This window comes from Fundulus heteroclitus, chromosome 14 (genome assembly GCF_011125445.2).
Source record: "Fundulus heteroclitus isolate FHET01 chromosome 14, MU-UCD_Fhet_4.1, whole genome shotgun sequence".
NCBI lineage: Eukaryota > Metazoa > Chordata > Actinopteri > Cyprinodontiformes > Fundulidae > Fundulus > Fundulus heteroclitus.
Window position 1 is genome coordinate 31673789 of NC_046374.1, and position 24255 is coordinate 31698043.

A 24255-nucleotide genomic window follows, 5' to 3' on the forward strand; every position below is an offset into this window, starting at 1 on the left:
TTTTTCTTCCTGTTATGACCGCTCAGTGGCCACTTTATTAAGTATGTATTGCTTGAATCAGGTTGGACCATATGTTACCTTCGGAGCTTCCCTAATTCTTTGTGATACAGATTCAGAACTATTCTTCAAAGATTTTTGTTTGCTTATTAACATGAAAGAATCACGCAGTTGCTGCAGATGTGTTACACCACATCCCAAATGTGCCCTACTGGAGATTCAGTGACTGTGTAGGCATGATGAGTACAAAGGACCCATTGTCATGTTCAAGAAACCAGTTTGAAAGAACTGGACCTTGGTGTAGTGGCTCATTAACCTGCCAAGAGTAGCCAGCATGGCATGGGTGCTGTGAGCATTGTCTAAAAAGTGTAATCTACACATAAAAAAATATTTGTTTTATTAAACATAAAAAAAGTCTCGATTAAAGACAGTGTTCTTCAGTGTACACGACCCTCAGCAAGTGTCGGCTGTATTCTTGAACTAGACTGAATTTGGGCAGAACCATTTTTTTAGACTAGCATCTGTAGATAAGAAAGATGCAGAAGTAGAGATTAGGGAATTTAGCAACAGTTGCAAAAAGCAGAAATGCAAGTAGACAGCAAAAGGGGATCTGTAAGGAAGGTGATAATAGGGTGAATATAACTATGGTTCTGTCATGATTTGGGTTTTTTCTAGACTTTTCCTGCCAGCTTGTCACCAGCCACTATCCAATCAGCTCAGTCTGCCTCCAGCCACCACCCTGTTCTAGACCATCTCCGCCACTAATTACATTCAACTCTGGTCCCCTGTGCATCTGCTTACATATATTTTCCTCTGCCAACCCATCCTTGCCAGAACGTCTCACTCTCTCCTTGGATCGCCCAGTATGATGTGCCCTTGCTCTACCAACTTATGTGTGCTCAGCCAGCTGGACTCTTCTGCTAAGATCGCCTGTGTCGCATGCTGCAGTTCTGCCTTTTTTCCGTGAGTTCCAACCACTTGCTCTGCCCGTTCTGGTGGTTTCCCGGTTCACACCGCCTGTTTGACTCAACCTGCCTGCTCATTCAGCTAAACCAAGCCGGGCTAAACTGCCAGGGTCAGCGTACTGTTGCCCAGCCTGTTTCTGCTTGAGTCCCTGCCACTTGCTCTGTTGGTTCGGGTGATTTCGTGGCATACAGCGTCTGTTCTAGTCTCCTGCTCATACTCTGCTTGCCTGCTCATTCAGCCAAGATTCATATGCCAAGACTGTTGCTGCTTGCCTGTTTCATCCTCCATTATTCATCCTTCCAATAAACCTTTTAAACGTATCTGTGTGTCCGGCTGAATATCGGGTTCACCTGCAGCAATTCATAACAGTTTTGCTGATCAAGATATGTTGAAAACATGCGTGCCAGGACTATGGCCTGAGCACAGGAGATGGGAGATAAACTCAATACCTATTACAAAATTAAATAAATTAGCTCTAGAAAATCCATTTTATATAAGCTAATTGTAATTTCATTTTATACAGAAAATTACAAATATGGGCTCACTAATAATATTAATTTATTAAACAGAAAAAACATATTGAACAGTAAAGATTCACATCAATCCTTCTATGGGCTAGCAAGGCCAACCAACACTAGATGGTCGCACACTATCAGGCAGAACGTAAATGTATTGTGGGCATTTCCAGTATTTTGATTGGACGATCCAAGCTTAGGGCCAGAGGAATTGTGCCCCAAAGCTGTCTACTGAAAGTGTGCACTGTGATTTCAGATGTTCATTATTTTAAGAAACGTTGGTGGGCCAGCCCCAATATCAAGGCATCTCAAGAGGATTTAGCCTACTGAACTTGTCAGTTTTCTGGCAGACTTAGATATATAGACACAAATATTTATAACATAATTCTATTGGTAAGGGAATTCTGTCTTTTTTACAATATTACTCTATTAAGAACGATCATGTCCCACTGATTATTATTAAAATAGAGCTCCGCCACGGCATCTGATGGGGCGAGGCCGCACTGGCACCAAATGCAGAGATGCCACAGATGGTTTCTGGGTTTTCCTTCTAGCAGATAAAAGAACATGTTTTGTTGATTTCTTAACAGTGCACTGTGATCATTGAGAAAGTGACATGATCAGCATTAATATTCAAGCAGTCTGTGGTTTTGAATCATACTGATCTGGTAACAAGAGCTCCAACTTTTTGCCTGAGTCTAATAACAATCACATCAATAATGAAAGCGTTCTCACAGCTTAGAATGAGTACTTTATGAATACATAGATGGCGGTGCACCCAATGGGAGACACCATGTTGCATTGCCATTTCTGATTTCAGCAGCTCATTGTCTGGTTCTTGTGTGCACCGCTAGTTTTATTAAATCTTGTTTGCATGTATGCTTGCTCTGCCCTTGCTGGAAACTCATCGGCTGTAACTCTAGTCATCCTGTTTCATCACCACCTGGTCAAGCCTGCCTCAGTCATTACCATCTTCCCAGCCCGTCTCAGCAACTTATTACCTGTCATCACCTGTCTGTCTGGTTTCACATCCAACTCCTCAAGAAACCTTTTAAAAATGCTCTTTGACCGGCTTGAATATCGGGTTTCAGGCTAAATCATTACAGCCATTTGTATGACTGATTACCTATTTGTGCCAACAACAACTGCTCAGATGTACCTAATAAAATGGCCCATACACAATACATAAATTTTAATTTGGCATAGTACTCTCCATTCTCGCATTATCAACCTGGGACTGCTCCTATCGAATTCGTTTGGGAAAAGGAGGGACATTCAGCAGAACCTTCTGAGCTGGTTGGACAATTATTGTATTAATCATGTATTTTTATTAAGCAGTAAGAGTTACCTAAATTGTAACTACTATTGTTAAACTTTATGACCTGACAGTGCACATAGTGTGGAGTCTGCAGGGTCACTGACAGGCTATAAATTCATACAACCTTCTTGTGGGATACCAGGGCAAGTAAGGGTCACATGCTGTTTTATGGTTGGTAAGCTTCACAAAGGTTTATGATTTAAAAGCTTCACATTGTTCTGGAATGTTTATCTTGGTAGACTCCCAGAAACATCTGGCAAATGTATCAAGAAGCCAACTCCTTATTTGACACTGGAACGTAGATCTGTTTTGTTTGTGAGAAAACAAGCACAGATAGAAATGAGTGTGTATGCAGCCCCCCCCCCCCTCCCCAACATCATTGATTTACTTACTCAGTGAGGGGCCTAGCTATTAAAAGATGCTCCCCAGGGCTGCTCCTCAGACACATGCATTCAGCCGACACGGGAAGTCAGACTCTGTGTTTTACTACATGGGGGCTTCAGGATAGAATTGTAAGTGCGTGTCTCCCCTTGGAACTCCAATTGTAATTAAATATATGTAGATTCCAAGTGTTTTGTCTCTGATAATTGTTTTCTACCTTTGCTGCCGAATTTACGAACCGGGTGAGGCGAGCCTTAGTGAATGAAACAGGAAGATTGAGAGGCCGCCTTGTCACTAGTCAAGGCACTTTTTGCTGTTGTCATGATTTATTTGTTGTTGTTGTTTTTGACTGATTATCTCCATTCACTCCATGCTGCACTCAGATCAGTCACTTCCCACCTACTACTCAGCACCATTATCAGTTCCACCTGCTGCCACTAATTGCCTTCAAGTTATTCCACCTGTTGCTCTGCACTATATAGACCTAGGTACCACTAACGCTCAAGGAAGGCAGAAACTTTATCATGATAGGGCGACTTGCACCACACTGGAAGGGTCCCTATAAGTTCCTGGAGCTGCTGGACAACAATGGAGAACAAGGAGTCACGTACGGCATTCAGCACCCGGTCAGCTGCACTAGCCAAGGACAGGTGGTTCAGTTTAACAGACTGAAACCATACAATCTTCAAGAGCCTGTTGCTCCTACCCTTCCTGCTGCGTTACCTGACGCAGAGGGGATAGTTGGAGAGATGTTGCTGCAGAGGGTTCGGATGCTTTGCAGCAGGTGGACTCTGATGCTTCAGTGCCAGGGGTCTCTCGTTCAGGGAGGCCTCTGAGAGCGCCTGTTCGTTATAAAAATTAAGTTTGTTATGCTTAGTTGAACAGATTATTACTGTAATAAAAAAAAACTGAACAGAAACGGATTTCTTTGTTGTTGTTGTTGTTGTCGGTTTGTCGTGTATTGCTTTAAAGAGGCTGTTATGGGGAGTAAAATCTAAGTCTACTATTTGTGTGTGAACATTTTGTGGAGCGACTCATGTTGGTGTACTGGGAATGTTTAGGCACATAACTATGTCTGTGTAACTAAGGCTCTTCATATTCTTGTGGTGATTGTTTATCTCTTATGGAGGTTAGTAGAGGTTCAAATCACTGTACTGTTTGTGCCGTTTGAAACTTGGGTGTTTCTTCTTGTTGATGCTCTTATTTTCAAGTGTACCGGATGGTATGTGCAAGAGGAAGCAGAAAAGAAGTTAATAAGAGTAAGATCTGCTAACAAGATCTATCTGCTGTTTTCATTCCTAGGTCCAAGTCCTCTACGATGCTCGGTTACAATAGTGAAATATATTAATATTTCTGATTCATGAACTGGTTTTTAAATCTCCATTTAGAAATCCAAATTAAAAAAACATTTACAAATTGCAGATTTTTTTTTAGAATGGGTTAATGAATGCATTTTACAATTCCTATTTAATAATTTACTTTAGAAAGTGCAACTACAAAACACTTTTCAAATTGGATTTCTAATTGTGTGCTTTAAATGTTAAATTTTAAATAGCTGTTTTTCTTTTTCAGTGGCTCTTATGGTCTTCCATAACAGACGACCATGATTAAACTATTCAAAATATATTAAACCAATAATTCCCTGTTAGAGCCATTATTCTGTTTAATATTAATACTACTTGAACACACTAACTACTGAATCAAATAATACAACATAAAAGAGGAAAATGAAACAATAAACATTAGAACAAAACAAGGTGATGAAACTTGGATATGGGGAGGTGCTAGTTGCTAGAGCAGCGTGCTTGTGCTTTGAGGAAAATTACCAATTAAGCATTGAATAATCACCATCAAAACAGCAGCACATATAAACAGCATTGAAGTGGATATGGCTAATACTTGGAGTAATGTGATGTTTCTTCAAAACTTTAGGCCTTTTGCCAGCCCCAATTAGCTACAATGAGCTTCAAGCTAAGCTAGGAATCTAAAGATGAAGGGGCTACATAATGAACTAGTTTTGACAATGGTTAGTCTTGGTGGCTCAAGATGGCAGCCTCTCAGACCATGAGCTATCCACTACCCACAATATCATGCCACAAGCATGAGGAACTACCGAAGGGTGGCTAACTCGAGACAAAGGCGACAAGCTGACAGTAGCTTCAAACGAAATCCACGTGAAACCCAAAGAAGCAGGGAACATCTTTGTTTCTCCTCAATGCTGTGCGCTTGAACCTAATTAGAGTCCCAGCACCTCAATCCCACAACAAAAGGTACAGTGATGATGGCTTTTGTCCAACATTGGCCACAGGTTCCACTACGTGTTCCAAGGTGAGGGATCTCCGTTGATGGTGTTCTCTTTGACATACGCCACCAGAAACCGTGTCTTTGTCTGTGCGGTCATTTTAACACTTAGGAGGCATGATCACAGGTACACTGGGGTTGGTCTGAAGTGGTGTTGCATGCTGGGAGCTATAGTCTGATTGCAATATTTTTGCATAACACTAGTCCTGAACCAATAATGTATTGTCACTCTTATGAGTTTGGTGATTATGAGAATAATACACATTTTCACAATAATTTAAAAAAAAAGGCTATGAATGAGACTGATTCATATTTTTGACATTTTTGATACATACATTTAATTGAGGAACCTTAATAATGGTTACTATTAACATGGTAACAAACATGCAAAATGTGTTGTGTTATGATCTCCGGAAGAATCAAAAATGCTTAGTTAAAATTTTATTAAACACATTCGCTATCTCCAGATTGGGGTTTATGTGAGACTGCAATAAAATAAAAACAAACAAAAAGAAAAAATATTCAACTGCAGCTTGCTGATTAAATGCCACCATTTTAACTGGTGACATGTAAATTAATATTAATTTAAGTACCAAGCATATTTTATCTGTGGATTTACAATGTGTCATGCGTTTTCAATTATTAATTCCTCTTGAAATAAGAAAAAAATTCAAGTTATTTACAAAGTAATATTTCTAAAAATATAAATTACATTTCAAAACTGATATGAATTTAGTAAAATCTCACAGAAACCTGGCTACAAGAGGACTACGTTAGTATAAATGAGTCAACTCCCTCCAATTATTCAAATTTCCACATTCCCAGATCTGTGGGAAGAGGAGGAGGAGTGGCAACTATCTTTCAGCCTGATTTATTAATTAGTCCCAGGCCAATTAATAACTACAGTTCTTTTGAACATTTAACCCTCAGTTTCCCTCATCCAAGCTGCAAAGCAATAAAACCTCTTCTGTTTGTTGTTTTGTATCGTCCACCAGGCCCTTACACTCAGTTTTTGGATGAGTTGTCAGATTTCTTATCTGATTTGGTGTTAAATACTGATAAGGCTATTATAGTGGGTGATTTTAACATCCATGTTGACACTGAATGTGATGACCTTAGTGTAGCCTTTAAAACTATCCTAGATTCAATTGGTTTTGCTCAAAATGTGCATGAACCGACGCACTCTCGGCTCCATACTTTAGACCTTGTTCTGACATATGGCATTGATTGTGAAGAATTAACAGTATTTCCTCACAACCCTGTCCTATCTGATCATTTTTTAATAACATTTGAGTTTAATCTAACTGAGTTCTCCACCCCCAAAAGAGGGTTCCATTATAGTAGATCTTTATCGGATAATGCTGTATCAAAACTTAAAGAGTCTGTCCCCTTTTTAATATCCTCCGTGTTGCAGAAATGCCCTGCAGATAGCAGCAATGTTGTTTCTTCCAATTCACAAATAGATGTCTTTGTAAACGGTATGACTTCGTCATTGCGTTCTGCATTAGACAATGTAGCTCCCTTGAAAAAGAAGGTGATTATTCACAGGAAGCTGGCTCCTTGGTTTAATTCAGAGCTGCGTTCCTTGAAGCACAATGTTAGGAAATTGGAGAGAAAATGGCGCTCTACACACCAAGAGGAATCCTACCTAATCTGGAAGAACAGTCTATTGTTGTATAACAAGACCCTTCGCAGAGCTAGAGCAGCATATTTTTCATCATTAATTGAGGAGAATAAGAATAATCCTAGATTTCTCTTCAGTACAGTTGCCAAACTTACTCAGAGCCACAGCTCTGTTGATCCATCCATTCCCTTAGCTCTTAGCAGTAATGATTTTATGGGATTCTTCATAAATAAAATTGATTCCATTAAAAATAAAATAATTGGCATCCTCCCAAACATGATTACCTCATCCTCAGTAAGTGAGGCAGCATTGGAGGAATCCTTAGAACCTGCGCAGTGTCTGAACTGTTTAAAAGCAGTAGAGCTTTCTGAGCTATCTAAAATTTTAGCTTCATCTAAACCTTCTACCTGTATGTTAGATCCAATCCCAACCAAGTTGTTTAAGGAGGTATTCCCTCTGATCAGTGGTCCTATTTTAGACATGATTAATGTATCCTTGGTAAATGGATATGTACCACAGGCTTTTAAAGTAGCTGTTATTAAACCTTTACTTAAGAAACCATCTCTTGATCAAGATGAGTTAGTAAATTACAGACCTATATCTAATCTTCTTTTCTTATCTAAAATTCTTGAGAAAGTAGTTGCTAATCAACTATGTGAACATTTACAAAGTAATGACCTACTTGAGGAGTTTCAGTCAGGCTTCAGAGCTCATCATAGCACTGAAACAGCTCTGGTGAAGGTCACTAATGATATTCTCATGGCCTCAGATAATGGACTTGTGTCTATACTTGTCCTGTTAGATCTCAGTGCTGCATTTGATACAGTTGATCACAATATTCTCCTACAAAGACTTGAGCATACTGTAGGGATTAAGGGAAAAGCATTAGGCTGGTTTAAATCTTATCTGTCGGACAGATTCCAGTTTGTTCATGTTAATAATAAATCTTCCTCAAACTCTAGGGTCACTTGTGGAGTACCACAGGGTTCAGTCCTTGGACCAATTCTATTTACTATATATATGCTTCCGATTGGCAAAATTATCAGACAGCATGGGATTAATTTCCACTGTTATGCTGATGACACTCAGCTATATTTATCCATAAATCCTGATGAATCCAATCAGTTACTTCGACTGCAGTCATGTCTTGATGACATCAAAAGCTGGATGACTTTAAATTTCCTGCATTTAAATTCTGACAAGACAGAAGTTGTAATCTTTGGGCCAGAGTCTTCAAAAAATAAAGTTCTTAATCAATCCCTTAATCTGGATGGCATTAACTTGGCCTCTGGTAATAAAGTTAAAAATCTTGGTGTTGTTTTCGACCAAGACATGTCATTTAAATCCCATATTAAACAGGTTTCCAGAGTTTCCTTTTTTCACCTCCGGAATATCGCCAAAATTAGAAACATTCTGTCCAGGAGTGATGCTGAAAAACTAGTCCATGCATTTGTTACTTCAAGGCTGGACTATTGTAATTCTTTACTATCAGGAAGTCCACAAAATGCAGTTCGAAGTCTTCAGCTGATTCAAAATGCTGCGGCAAGAGTTCTGATGAAAATCAACAAGAGGGATCATATTTCTCCAATTTTAGCTTCCCTTCATTGGCTTCCTGTTAAATCAAGAATAGAATTTAAAATTCTCCTTCTAACGTATAAAGCCCTTAATAATCAAGCTCCACCATATATCAGAGCTCTGATTACCCCGTATGTTCCTAACAGAGCACTTCGCTCTCAGACTGCAGGTCTGCTGCTGGTTCCTAGAGTCTCTAAAAGTAGAATGGGAGGCAGATCCTTTAGCTATCAGGCTCCTCTCCTGTGGAACCAACTCCCAGTTTTGGTCCGTGAGGCAGACACCCTATCTATTTTTAAGACTAATGTTAAAACTTTCCTTTTTGACAAAGCTTATAGTTAGAGTGGCTCATACCCTGAGCTATCTCTATAGTTGTGCTGTGATAGGCCTAGGCTGCTGGAGGACATCAGGGTCTAATTTTCTCACTCTACTGATTTCTACTGTTCTTCAGTCTACTGTTCTCCAGTTTTGCATTGTATTACATTGAAATGACTGTCGTCATTTCAGCTTTTAACTTTTTGCTCTCTCTCTTTTTCTTCATAGTAGGTACACCTGGTCTGGCGTTCTGTTAACTGTGACATCATCCAGAGAAGACGGCTCACCCGCTACTACCATCTAATGTAGAACAGATTACTAGATCAATGTGTGCTTCTGTGCTTGTTTGTCTGTCTTGTTGTGTCTCTGTTCTGTCTTCTGTAACCCCAGTCGGTCGAGGCAGATGACCGTTCATACTGAGCCCGGTTCTGCCGGAGGTTTTTCCTTCCCGTTAATGGGTGGTTTTTCTTCCCACTGTCGCTTCATGCTTGCTCAGTATGAGGGATTGCAGCAAAGCCATGTACAATGCAGATGACTCTTCCTGTGGCTCTACGGTTCCCCAGGAGTGAATGCTGCTTGTCGGGACTTTGATGCAATCAACTGGTTTCCTTATATAGGACATTTTTGACCAATCTGTATAATCTGACCCAATCTGTATAATATGATTGAACTTGACTTTGTAAAGTGCCTTGAGATGACATGTTTCATGATTTGGCGCTATATAAATAAAATTGAATTGAATTGAATTGAATTGAATTAAAATTCAGAATCCAGACATGAAGTAGTATTTAATGAAAGTACAAACGAAAGTCAAGTAGATGAAATTAGTTTGTGACTTCATTCCCTAATTGATTGTGGTGAAGCCTTGTTTTTACAACCTCTTTTCTTACAGAAACTTGGCACAATAGATCTCCAAGAAGATACATAGAGTTGAGTTAATCTTAGATTTTGTTGTTCACTTTAGCTTCAGTTTTCAGCTTTTGGAAATGTACTGCTTAAAATTACCTATTTTGAGCATTTTTTGTCTTTATTGTATTTATAACCAAATGTTATAAATCACTGATATCATTAGTAATAATACCCAATTAAATTAATTTTATTAACATTGTTTATTGTTTTGTTTGATCATTGGTTGCTTCTTGTACATTTGGATATCTCACTAATCATGTGTTCCTTTCAGCATTATTTCATGTAAAAGTGCCTCCTACTGGACAGTAGAGAAACCATTTTGCAGGATGATGCAATACAGTTATTTTGTTTTACTGTTTATTTTGAATGGGAAGCTATGATCACAGTTTTTAATGTCTTGGTTCTTTAGTCTATTTGTGGAATAATGTAAGTGTCTTCTGTTGATTAGCGATGCACAAATGCATATTACAGAGCACAGCTGGATCAACTAATACAGGCTGACAGGGGCCAAAGAACAACACAGCAGCAGTACCTCCAGTGTTAAAAGCAGCCACAACATCACTATTCTAAATGCCATGTTCTTAGCTGTATTTGCAAATCTGTCAGTGGATATATGTTGCTTCATCTTCATATGTAGTTTGTCATTTTATCTATATGGCATGTTTTTGTTGATGCAAATATACCATATTTGAATTTGATATTAGGAAACAGAGAGGTAAGAGAGGTAGGGCTGGGCCACAATATCCAGCCAGAGACAGGAAAGGAGACAGAAAAGGAGCAATGAAGCTTATGATCACTGACAAGGTTGGTTGTTCTGAGCGTTTCGTATATTAGAAAGCGAAAAAGTCTGATAGAAATTATTATTTTCTTATATTTAGACGTAAGTATGCCCTACGTCTTCTTTGAATACAACTGTTGTGCTGAGAACAAATTGTTACTGTACGAGTTTGATTCAGTTCAGTTCAGTTAAGTGCAGACCCGTGTTGTCCCTCAGGGGTTAAACTTGGTTTAACTAGATGTACAGCTTTCACATAAAGGCTACACAGGGATCAAATAAACACAAATAAACAGATTTGTGAAGGTTTTCAGTTTCTCTCTGTTTGCAATGGGTTTTAAAGTAGCACAGCTGTCAGATACAGCTGTTATTTGGCTTTGAAATACATTACGGATATGACTGAACGCTAAAGAAGCAATCTGCAATAGTGATTATTTTCACCACTCAACAGAATTTATTATTCATTTCAAACATACAACTAGGATGTTGTTTTTGATTGTTATCAAATTTTTTCACACCTTGCTAGTACCATGTTGGACCCCCATGTTGCCTTCAGAACTACCTTAATTTTCTTGTGGTATAGATTCAACAAGGTACTGGAATCATTCCTGAGAGAGTTTGGCCTATTTTAACATGATGCTGCAGATTTGTTGACTGCACATCCATTATTCAAATCTTCCGTTCCACCACATCCCAAAGGTGCTCTACTGGATTGAGATCTGGTGACTGTGGAGGCCATTTGAGTACAATATACTCATTGTCATGTTCAAGAAACAGTCTTAGATGATTCGTGCTTAATGACATGGTGCGTTATCCTGCTGGAAGTAGCCATCAGAAGATCGGTACACTGTGGACATAAAGGGATGGAAATGGTCAGCAACAATACTCAAGTAGGCTGTTGCATTGACACGATGCTCAATTGGTACTAAGGTACCAGAAAATATCCCCCACCAGCAGCAGCCTGAACCGTTGAAACAAGGCAAGTTTTCCAGTCTTCTATTGTCCAATTTTGGTGAGCCTGTGCAAATTGTAGCCTCAGTTTCCTCTCCTTAGCTGACAGGAGTGGCAGCCGGTGTGGTCTTCTGCTGCTGTAGGCTCAAATCTTGGTGCTCAACTCAGGGTTGATAGGACGCTGAGTTTAGTTACCTGATCGATCACCTGTTCTGAAACAGAAAATGGTGAGTATGAGAGCGTGAGGTAGAACTACCGAGAGTAGCTGATTTCTACTCTGAGCACATTGGCCATTCTTTCTGAATCGGGGTCCAGAAAGAAACTTGTTTTGGATTTTCATGAAAGATTAGCAGTGACTGTGGCTCAGTGGGAATACATGTTGTGTTGTTTTTGGAAGATTGTGGGCCAATTACCAGGTTCCCCCTGTCACATGTTGATCTGCCCCAAGGGCAAGGCACTTTACCCTACTGATCTATAAATTGGTGTATGACCTTGTGAGTGGGAATGTGGGTACAGTGTACAGTGTGTTGAGTGGTCAGTATGACTAGACAAGCACTGCATAATTTCAGTCCATTTAATACAAATTCACTCCATATCTATTGATAGCTGTAACTACTTTTAAGAAGGTCATCGGGTATGGATAGTTTTACACCACACTGGAAATATATACCAGATTTTAAGAGTACTTTGTCCAGCCATTGTTGAAAAATGTAAAAAAAAAAAAAAAAAAACATTTTTCTGGGATTAACATTAACAGTTTAAGTTACCTTATAATATGATAGTGCTTTCTAATAATTTTTCCCCTTTTTCCTATTGTAGATATGAACTTCTCTTCAACCTACAATGAATCGTCTCTTCCCCCCAAAGACCCTTCCGTGTCTTTATACATGATTTGCCTAGTTTCCAGACCAACCTCCACGATCTTTTTAGTCTTCATCACCATTAACGTCTGTCTTCACCTGCCTCTCTCTGTGCTCATCCTGTGTCATGGTCTTCAACAGTGGAAAAAGTGCTCGCCCTCCTCAGCGGCACCAGTCAGTCACTCCAACTGCTTCAGCTACCACCTGGCCAGCATGGAGTTGATTGGTGTCATTGGTTATATCCTGACTTCTTGTTGCATCTACAAGGAGGACACAGGGCCCCTTTTACGAGCCGGTACCCTGCTTTACTCCTTCACGTGGTTTGGACAAATGTCCTTCCATATGTTGACATGTTTGGAGCACTACCTAGCTGTTGTACATCCCATCATGTACCTGAACCTGAAAAATGACCGGTGGATCAGAATCAGAAATATAGTTACTGGCTTCGTCTGGCTCCTTTGCCTATTATTGATTGTTTTGATGAGATTTGGATTGTTTTTGTCCATAAATTTATCCTTTGTGATATTATCTGTATTAGTTGTCTCCTTTTGTAACTTCTCCGTTTTGAGCGTTTTAATACACCCAGGCCCGGGGGAGCAAGGTGGGGGCAACGAGAGGCCTGACCATTCAAAACAGAGGGCGTTCTACACTATTACGGTCATACTCAGTTCACTGTTGTTGAGATTTCTTTGGGGTATCATTTGGACAGTTGTGTATATATCAAATGGGAGTACTGATTGTTTCACAATGACAATTGATGTTTGGTTTAATCTGCCTAGTAGTCTGATAATGCCACTGCTCTTTCTGCACAAAACAGGAAGGTGTCTGTCTTGTAAGGAAAACAACTGTGTAAGAAATGTATTTAAATCAAAATAATAAAATGGGGAACGGATGGTGGGATTGGTGGTATATACACCTATATACAAATATATTTGACAAGCATTTCTGTGCTTAAAAATATACCTTTTTTTTGACTTATTCAGATAAATCTATGGAATAAACCTTTCTCTTCTTTCGACTTTTCCTTTTCAGAGCTTGTCACGGCAAGTCATCTTAATCCATCTAACTATATTCTGCATCTTCTCTCACACCAACTACCTTCATGTCTTGCTTAAATCCATCCATCAATCTCCTCTTTGGTTTTCCTCTAGGCCTCCTGCCTGGCAGTTCCAGGTTCAGTATCCTCTTACCGATATTCTCACTATCCCTCGTTCGTCTATGTCCAAACCATCTCAGGCTGACCTCTCTGGCTTTATTTCCAGAAAATCTAACATGAGCTGTGTCTCTGATGTACTCATTCCTGATCCAATCCACCCTAATCACTCCCAAAGCGAACAACATCTACATCTCTGCTACCTCCAGCTCTGCCTTTTGTCTCTTCCTCAGTGCCACTGTCTCTAGACCAGACACCATTGCTGGTCTCGTCACCATCTTGTACACATTTCCTTTCATTATTAGTGATATACTTTTATCGCACAACAAACCTGAAACTTTTCTACACCCATTGCAACCTGCTTGGACACATTTTTTTCACTTCTCTTCCACACTTGCAGTTGCTCTCGACTGTTGATGTAAATTTGTCCACCTTCTATAACTCTGCTGTCTGTAACCTCACACCTCCACTTCGGTTCCTCTCATTCTCACACATATGTTCCAAAAAATAAATAAACAAATAAATTAATAACACTGCTAACTCTATGAGCATAACTTTATGGAAGCGTGCAACTCAGAGGTATTACATTAAACTGTTACAACACACCTCATACATTCAGCATTTTCTAGATTAGAGTTTGTGAGTAAATTAACCATAAAATGACAAAACAAAATCTTTCAAATGCAAATTGCTGATTTAAACAGCTAAAATCAACCATTTGTATAATCCAGTTTGATTCTGTTGTTCATTTTCCAATATAGAATTTTTTTTAAATACACATCAGGTTTTAAACATTCTTTAACAGACGAGGGAAAGTTAACATACAACAAATTTGAAATTGTCAAGCAGTGTGTGTTACAAATAAAGTGATAACAAATTAAACATGATCAGAATTGTGTTTCTTTTAATTGTTGTTTTGAAGCCCTGAGTAAATAATTTCTCTTATTCATTACAGAAAATGTGTTTTTTTTAGATTAAAAGGAGAAAGGATAAATGGTCAAGACAGCCTTAGATTTGGATTTTCACTAAAACAGGTGTTTTTGTTTTGTATTTATAAATTTACTGGATAGAATATTCAGATGTAAACATAAGCAACAAACCTGAAATCAAATAAACTATTTGATAAACAACAGTGTAATGTGTTTGCCTTACAAATCATTAATACATCCTCAGAGTGTTTGCAAATATTTCCTTTGATTTATGCTTCTCCATCATATACTGCACATGTAATTAATCAGTTGTATTTTCATCCAGGTCACTTTGCATTTTGTTAAAGTAATAAACAATATTTAAATGAAATATTGAAAGACAGAGAGGTAGGATGGAGTGGCATTTTTCCACCAAAGCATTAGTTCATCCAGGAGACAGAAAAGGAGCGAGGAAGCTTATGAACAATAAAAAGGTGGGTTTTCTTAAGGCCTTCACCTCTCTTAATTCACATCAGCATTATAGGCTGAAATTATTGTAATTATATGTTATATATTTTTCTCTCATTTAGAATCTGTAGACACAAATGTTTATTTAGTTGTAAAATCTGTATAATTACTGTCACCTTTAAAGCAAAAAGGCTGTGTTGTAAGAAGTTGCATTTATATTTTTTACGTATTTATATAAGAAACTAAACATTAACAGAAATACTATTCATAATGTATAATGCAGAACTGCACACATTTAAAATATTTAAATAGTGTTTTTTATCTGTTTCCCTTTAGAAACAAGGAATTTGATGAAAAGCTAAAGAAAATTTAAAAGACGAAAGTATAACATCAATATAGCTCTCCTATTTTTATGGTCTTTCTTACATTTTGTGACTTCGGTTGAGTTTCATGATTTTTTTTTATTTCAGACACTTTACTACTTTCTAGACTTTTATCTTTTGAGTCCCCCATAGTTGTTTACACCCATATTAGCTACTTTAGCCATTTTAAGCTTGTGAACTTTAGCCTTTGTTTTAAAATGTGAAGTTAAGATAGGACACTGCACACAAAGTAACAACCCCTGTAATTCGTTCCTCAGTGCACCACGTGCTCAACCAGCCTGTGCCTTAAACACCTCTTTTTCCACTCACATCCAGCATAACCCATCCACACCTTTTATCTGTCTGACGCTACCCAACCCAGCTTTAGCCATTTTGTTGCCCTAGATGACATCATCGTTTGGGGTCCTATTCACAGAAGAAAGATTACCCAGCAACCATTCAGCAGGTAAAGTCCTATAAGGATGTTCTAACATCAATTCACTAATATTTTATGGGGAAAACATAAACAGTGAAATACTTTTGTCAGACACCACACATTATATGCTAACCTGTCTGCTGACTCAGTTGTGATTTAAGGAAAATGTGTTCACTCTCAGACAATATGCAAATTCATTTAAACATTTCTTTCACCAATTTATGCTGGATCAGTCGATTTTGGTGCACCGGTAGGTTTTTATGCAGTTTTCCTTCTTGGAGCATTAGATTAACAACAGAAGGGAGGTCTGTAAGAATGAGGGGGATTGTTTATGTATGTTTGCATTTATTATTTATTTTCAGCATAGAGCGAGAGGTAAAAAGCACCAGTCAGGGCCGTACATGGTTGCTATTAATCATTTTTAGAAATGTTTGCAACCCTAACTTAGCTGAGCCAAACAGCAAAGTTTCAATCAACCAGCCCATTAAAACCAGGGCTTTGGTTTTCCTTTCTCATAGATATTATGAGAGAGTGTATTGTGGATGGTTTCCAGCATGAAAGCCGCAACTCCTGATTAAAGGGAGCCATTTGAGGCGGCTTGGACTGAGAGGAAACCCTGGTCCAGACGTTAGGCTGGTTGGAGGGACTAACTTTCCGTTCTATCCTGGGATCCCCTACAATGACCTGATGAGTGTTGATCTGCGTCTCCCTCTGGGACATTTAACCCTCTTGACCCAATCTCGGACAAGCAGAAGACATTGAATAGATGGATGAATGGATATCAAATCTGAAGCTGTAGTGCAGCTACAGCCAAGACAATTTTAACCAGGATCATCAGCGGCGCTGTTTTAACATTCATACAGACTGTTGTGGCAAATCTATTATTTTTAACGTGACACATCAATAGACTGTAATTACCTTAACATATATGTAAACTGTCACGGTTTGGGTTCTGTTGTGTTTTAGTTTTGTACTTATTTAACTGATTGCGTGTTAGGTTCAGGTTCTGTCTTAGTTTTGGTTCATGGAATTGTTTGGGTTTTGTTTGTGGTTTTATTTTGTACTTTGTTTTATGTTATCAGTTCACCTGCCAGCATTCTGTAAGCTCACCACCTATCTGTTTGCCTGTAATTTCCTTGTTTAGTCACCAGCCAATCAGTTCAGTTCATCTGTCAGTTACTTCCTTCCTTTTGATTAGTTCCACCTGTTTTCTGTAATTAGTTTCTACTCTGTTCTCCTGCTCACTCCTCTATTTATTCCTGCTTAACTCCGTTGTTCAGGGTGAGCTTTTCATGTTTATGGGTGAGTCAAATCCATTTAAAAGACGAAAGTATAACAGCAATACGTCTCTCCTAATTTTATGGTCTTTCTTACATTTTGTGTCCTTAGGTTGAGTTTTATGAGTTTTTTTTTAATTTTAGATACTTTACTACTTTCTAGACTTTTATCTTTTGATCCTCCCATAGTTGTTTATACTCATATTAACTACTTTATCCATTTGAGCCCACCCTAAGCAGACCCTGGTCCCACATCTCACTGGACTTTGTTACTGGTCTTCCCCTCTCCCAAGAAAACGCAGTCATTTGTAGATCGGTTCTCTAAAGCAGCACACTTTATTGCGCTTCCCAAGTTGCCCACTGTGACAGCTGTTCCAACTGTCACACAGAGACAGGAATGGTAAAGGGTTTCTGTTATTCTTTTTAATATTACTTTACATATTGATTAGTGAATAGTTTAGGTTCATCTCTTTAAAATTGTTTTCATTAGTCTGACACTTTAGTTAACTATTTGCAGTGCACACATTTAGTTAACTTTGTTTGTCAGTTCTCTTGTATTTTGTTAAATGCAACAAATTAATTTTCTTCTTTTGAGTTACCAGTTTCCTCTGGCCCGGAAGCTGAAATCATACAGATGAGCTCCAGCTGATGGCTGTCAAACTTCATCAGCGGGTCGTTCCATTTGTTTGCCAGAGGAAGGGGAAATTTGGCCTTTAGTTTATTTAATTTTACCATTTCTTTAATGTATCTTCTTTTTGTAACTTAGTTTAATAGTAATATTTATCCAATTTAAAGATTTAGTTATGTGCTGACCAGTATTTGTTTAAGTTCTTGTGTGTTTAACTACCCCCTGTGTGTGAATTAGCAGTGGTCTGATCAGCCACTATTTAAACCGGTTATGAAGCATTATTCCTTGAAGTGGCAGATCAGCGAGATTTTTCTCACAGATGATGTCCACATTGCTATTTATTACTTCTGATATTTTTTTTTCGGTCTCCTACCCGCGTCTCTCGTTTTTTGCGTTCGCAAAATCCATGGAATCAAAACGATCTCGCTAGACGGATTTTCCCAGTGACGTCATACCATGAATCGGCAACCCGGAAGTTGGCACCCGCGCTGTCTAAATCGAAAAAGTTGTTTTGGTATAACGGCTTTTTTACAAGATGCCTCGTCGTTGTGTCGCTATGCACTGTTCCCATGAAGACGGAAGATTGTATGAGTGGCCAAAGGACACACATAGAGCCCGTTTATGGACAAAATTCGTTCAGACTAAACGTGTTGCCTTCAAAGTCAATCGGAAAGTTAGCACACTCCCACTTCTCTGCTATCGTCATTTTAAAGACGACTGCTTTCTAAATTTAAAACAATATCAGTCAGGATACGCCAAAAGGTAAGTTGTAACATGGCGGCTTTATAGGCATACTCAGCATTTGAATTGGATTGTTATTTATCTCCCTTTTCCAATTATTCCCAGACTGCTTCTTACTTCCACGGCAGTACCAACTATTCACCTGTCACGCCCAACAGGGGGTGGTGGTGCGTCGTCAGAAGCTGCTTCATCACCGGTGACCAGTACCCCTCGCTCCTCTCAATTTGCCTATGAAAAAAGGGAACACCAGCGCCTAATTGATGAAGCTATAAATGAGTCTGCCATGTGGGGTAATATTGAACCCAAAAATCTTGACTTGTCAGGCATTGAGCTTATTCAATCAGATCCCTGTTTCATTGATAAAGGTCAGTACGTGGAATTTTGGAAGCTCGATAATAAAGTAAAATAGGCCTAGCTACATTTATATATTTTGAAACTGAACCCAAGTCATAATTTTTTTTTATTTGCAGCTGTTCAGACCACAAAGGTGAAACCACCAAAATGTGCCTCATGTATTCAAAAGACACATGTAAGATCAAAGGCAATCCAGTGTTCAATGACAGATAGGGATCCAAAGCGGAAGAAACTGCCATCAGTTTTATATGAGGATGATTGGGAGAGTGTGTCTGAGGAGTCCAGTAGTGAGGAGGAGGATGAATTAATGGATTCAGATTATTGTTTAGACGATGATATGAGAGAGGAGGATGAAAATCTAAATCCTAAATTTCAAAAAGTGTCGTGAGTGAACCTTTTTGAAATATATACTGAATAAAATGCTATTAAAAATTATAGAGAGATTTTGACTTTCTTTTGTAAACTGCAGAGATGGTGATGGGCAGCCCTACAATAAACAATCAAAGTATATTGTTTTCGAGTCTGCACTCCTATCATTATTAGCAGTGTGCATATATTGCTGTGGACCAAATACATGCTATAAACAGGTAAATACTTTCTGACCTTTCAAATGTAAATTTCAAATTAAACAGTCAACAGGATAACACAAGTATGTCTTTATTTTTAGGTTCAGGGAACTTTGTTGACAGTTCAAACAGTGTGTACTCGGTGTGGTAAAACCAACCAGTGGTCTAACCAGCCGTGTATCCGGAGAGTGCCAATTTTGAACATTCTTCTTAGTGGGTGTGTACTGTTTACAGGAGCATTGCCATCCAAGTTTTTTCGAGCTCTCAGGTAACTGAATTAAGTGAACAACTACAGCAGGAAAGGTGATGTGTGGTAATGTCTGTACTGTAGTAATGATATTTTACCATTCCAGCCTCTTGAATATTCATTGCCAAACTCTACGGACCTTTTTTAACCATCAGTCACAGTATCTGCATAATACTGTGATACAGACTTGGAAGACTTCCCAGCAGAAGTTGATGTCAACTTTGGCTTCCAAGGTGCTTGTTTTGGGAGGTGATGCCAGGTGTGACTCAATGGGTCACAGTGCTAAGTTTGGAAGCTACAGTCTCTTGGAATTGGAGAAAAACAAGATTATTTCTGTTCAACTAGTCCAGGTATGATAGCTGTTTCCATCATTAAACCCTAATCAAGTATAACCCATTTTATTTATAATCGGGTTAAATTACCACTTTTTCAGAGTAATGAAGTGCAGGGTAGTTACCACATGGAACTGGAAGGATTGAAAAGGTGTCGTGAGGATGTCGATGGCTTTGAGATCAAAGCTGTGGTTACTGACAGGCATCGCCAGGTTGGAAAGTGGATACGTGAGAATTGGCATGTTCCCCATTATTTTGATTGCTGGCATATTGTAAAAGGTAATAATGATATAGTAAAACTAGTCAAATGTGAGTATTATAGTATACTTTACAACCAAACTGTTCCATTCTCTTGCAGGATTGAGTAAGAAATTGGAACAGCTATCTAAGCGAAAATCTTATGAGCTAGTCAAAGATTGGATCAAAAGCCTTACATATCATCTGTATTGGTGTGCGATGTCATCAGAGCCGGGTAATGGTGAGGCTATCAAGGAAAAGTGGCTGACAGCTGTAGCTCACATGCAGAACGATCATGAAAAATGTACTCATGGTCCTATGATAAAGAAGTGGTTCACACCAGGTAAATACCTTTTTTTTTTTTTTTTTCGAAATAATTCACAAATTATGTGGGGCCCATCTGGGGCCCATGGCCGGGTTCACCTCGGCGTAGCTGGCTGCCGGCAGAGTCCACGGGCTCGTCACCGCGGGCTCCTGGGGGCTTCAGCGCTGCGCTGGCTGGAGGCTTTCCTTTGGGCCGTCTCCCCTTTTCCTCGATGGCAGATTTCCTCGGTGCTCCGGGTTGGGGGTGGGGGGGATCTTTGGCTCTTCACAACCACTACATCTCTTTTTGCAGGTGATGAAGATGGCCGATGAAGTTTTGTCAGTCTCTCTCTTCTGTCTCCTCTTTCTTTCACCTTTTCTCCCTTTTTTTCTTTTCCCTCTCCTCTACTTTGTCATTGTAGTGTCCAGATAACATGAAATATTTCCTGCATAAATAATAAAACTATTTACGTATTTAAATCAAGCAGAGCACTATGGCGAAAGCGATAATGCTCCACTTGTGAGTAAAATCGGTTGTGCTCTTTCTGATTTAATTGCCAGACAGGACACTATTAAAAAAAAGAAATCACAAATTATGATAATTGTTTTGTCTTACGTGGTGCTTGCTATTTCAGGCACTGAAGTTTGTGAGGAGGTCATCAAGTTGATCACAAAGCAGTGTTTCCTTGTTGACATTACAAAGATGTCCTCTGTTGGACAAACAAGTGCGGTTGAGACGTTTCACAGCGTAGTCAACCACTTTGCCCCTAAGATGTACACATTTTCTTATGCTGGCATGAAGAGCAGGTTTGTTTGTCTCCACTTTTTTCAGATTTTGCTTATTATCTACTAACATATAGAAATTATATAACTACTATATAACTTCAGGATTTACCTAGCAGCCATGCATTACAATGAAAATGCTGGGCGACCTCAAGCAGTGACAAAAGCTGGAGACAAACAGTACAACTTGATCTTCCCAAAATACAAGAAGGGTGGATACGAAGTCAAAAAGGTCTTGGTACATGCAACTTACAGTAAGTATAAAAGCATTTTTAAGGCATTTTGTTGAAAATTCCTGATTGATAAATTATAACTATCTAATTTAGTATTGGAGCTTTTGATGGATGAGTATATTTTGAGTAATATAGATGTAAACATATCCTGTGTTATTTTAACCTCACCAATCAAAAATTAGTTATGAGAAACTTTACTCACTGCTGCTTTTTGTTTCAGACTATGTAGACAACTGTTTTGAGATGCTGCTAGCAGAGCTGGAGAAAATAAAAACTAAGCAGGTTGATGCAGCATCAGAGCCCCCATCACTGACAAGTTCATTTGTGAAACCAACAAAAGAAGATGCCATCACTAGCTCATTCAGTCGATTTTCAAAAAGACCATGAAAGAATTGTATTACTAATTGCTAATATTACATAATAAACAACAATTTTGTTTACATGAATGCTTTATATTTTATTCTTTTAGCTTGGGTACTTTTTTAACTGCCAACAGGTGACCTTTAAAGGTAAAATCATCTTCATGTCCTGGGGGTGGGAAGTGGGCCCTTATACAGCTGACTGCACACGAGGGTATCACAACCCTGGTATCTTTGCCTAAATAGTCCCAACACCATCTCACAAACTGTCTATAGGCTATATGCCTATACTTTGCGTGGGTGGGTCCCTCAAATGCTTTGCCTCTATACTGTTGCTTGTATTGGGACCAAGCAACCTGCAATGTCCAAACATTTAGACAGACCGCTTCCATGCCAGGATGGTCTGTGATACAGCCAGGGATTTCTCCATGCATCTCCTCTCTGGCTTCTTCCAGCTTAGCAACAACCAAGCCGATTTCCTGGCAACAGATGCACTCTCTTGCAGAATCCATTACTTGGCAGTGAGAACAGGAACACCTAAAAAATAAGATTGATTAATTGTATATCTGTATATGAATCACACACCATAACTGATTTGCTCAATTCACTATTAATGCATTTATGGTAAGTTGGAAATGTATTTACATTTCAGGAAATATTTAGTCCTTACTATTGCGCTGTGTATATTTTTGATATATTATTATTTTTGACTTTTGTTATGCAAGTATGTAGGCTAAATATTAATGAACCTTTACCATTTATAAATTGTTGTCAAGTGATTCTTTATGATAACTAGCACCTCATCATTGGGCCAAACTAGCCCAGCGAATAGATTCATTTTGAGTAGTGAATAACTGCTCATTCATTTTAGTGACTTTATTGATCTCAAAGTGGAGAAATTAATTTGTCACGTCGGCTCAATAATCAAAAAAAGGTGCCAAACGGAGTAAAAGGTGCATGGGGTATATACAGTGCTTCCACATATATACAGTGGATCGAGGAAAACAATATATACTTTGAATTGTTTCTTATATCATGCCAATTACATTTGATGATCAAATATCAGATGCTGGATTCCTAACAAGACCAGACAGAACGCGGCTGCCCGATTTTTAACAAGCACGTCTAGACGTGAACACATTACCCCTGTTCTGTCGTCACTCCACTGGCCTCCAGTCCGTTTTAGAATTAATTTTAAACTCCTGCTGTTTGTTTTTAACGCCATTTATGGCTTGGCCCCCTCTTACTTGTCTGAGATTTAAGCCTTGCGCTCCTCCTAATCACTGGTAAACTGGCATTTTAGCCATTAAATGTCTATGGTCCTAAAAGAAAATGTCAACATACGAAAAAATATTTGAACTGCGTAGTTAAAAGAAAAAACGTGTCCTACCATTCATTTAATCTCCCGACGTCCAATCTCCACTCCTTGTCCGACTCGGAAGGCTGTTCGTCCGCTGCCTTCTCTTCATCTGAGACGTCTGGGTCGAACATGTGAGGCTCCAGACACAAATATTCTTCCTCCGACACATCAGAATCGTCTCCTGGTAGGAATCGCTCGGTTGAAGTCGAAATTTCAGTTTCAGACTTCTCGTCGTCGCTCTCGCATGTAGTGCAGTAATCCGCCATGTTGAAATGAACGCTCCCGTTCTGACGTCACGGCTTCCGGGTTGGAGGGCGCTTGAAAAGTGATCAGAATCTTTTCCGATTTTCTCTTAAATGTGAATTTTTTAAAAAAAAAAATCGGTAGTATATTTATTTGTTGATATTTTGCTACATATATACGTAAAGTTAAGTCAAACTGACGGACGCTTCATAACCGGTTTAAGTTCCCCCTCATGTCTTGTTTGTTAGGTCAGTTTTGTGCTTGAGTTCTTTGTGTTACTACCTGAGTTGTAGTTTGTTATGTTGACCTCAGTTTTTGGGCCCCAATTTATCATTTTTGAATATATTTTGAATTTTTGTAATAAATTAAGAATATATTTTTGAAAATTCATCAATGTCTCTTTGGCTGGTCTATGTAAAACCCTCACACCCACCACTGCAGAAACTGCAGACCTCCTCGTTCTCCATGTGGTCCAGCTCCACGGCATTCGGCTGGACATAGTCTCGGACCAGGGACCTCAGTTCACCTCCAGGGTGGGGCGAGCATTCTGACAGGCTACAGGGGCCACAGTTAGCCTCTCTTCTGGTTTCCACCCAAAGACTAATGGCCAGACTGAGAGGGTGAACCAAGACCTAAAAGCAGCTCTTCGCTGTATCATCTTGGACATGCTGACTTCCTGGTGCCAGTACTTACCATGGGTAGAATATGCCAACAACTCCCTCGCCAGCTCAGCTACAGGTATGTCCCCGTTCGAAGCATCACTCGGCTATCAACCCCCCCC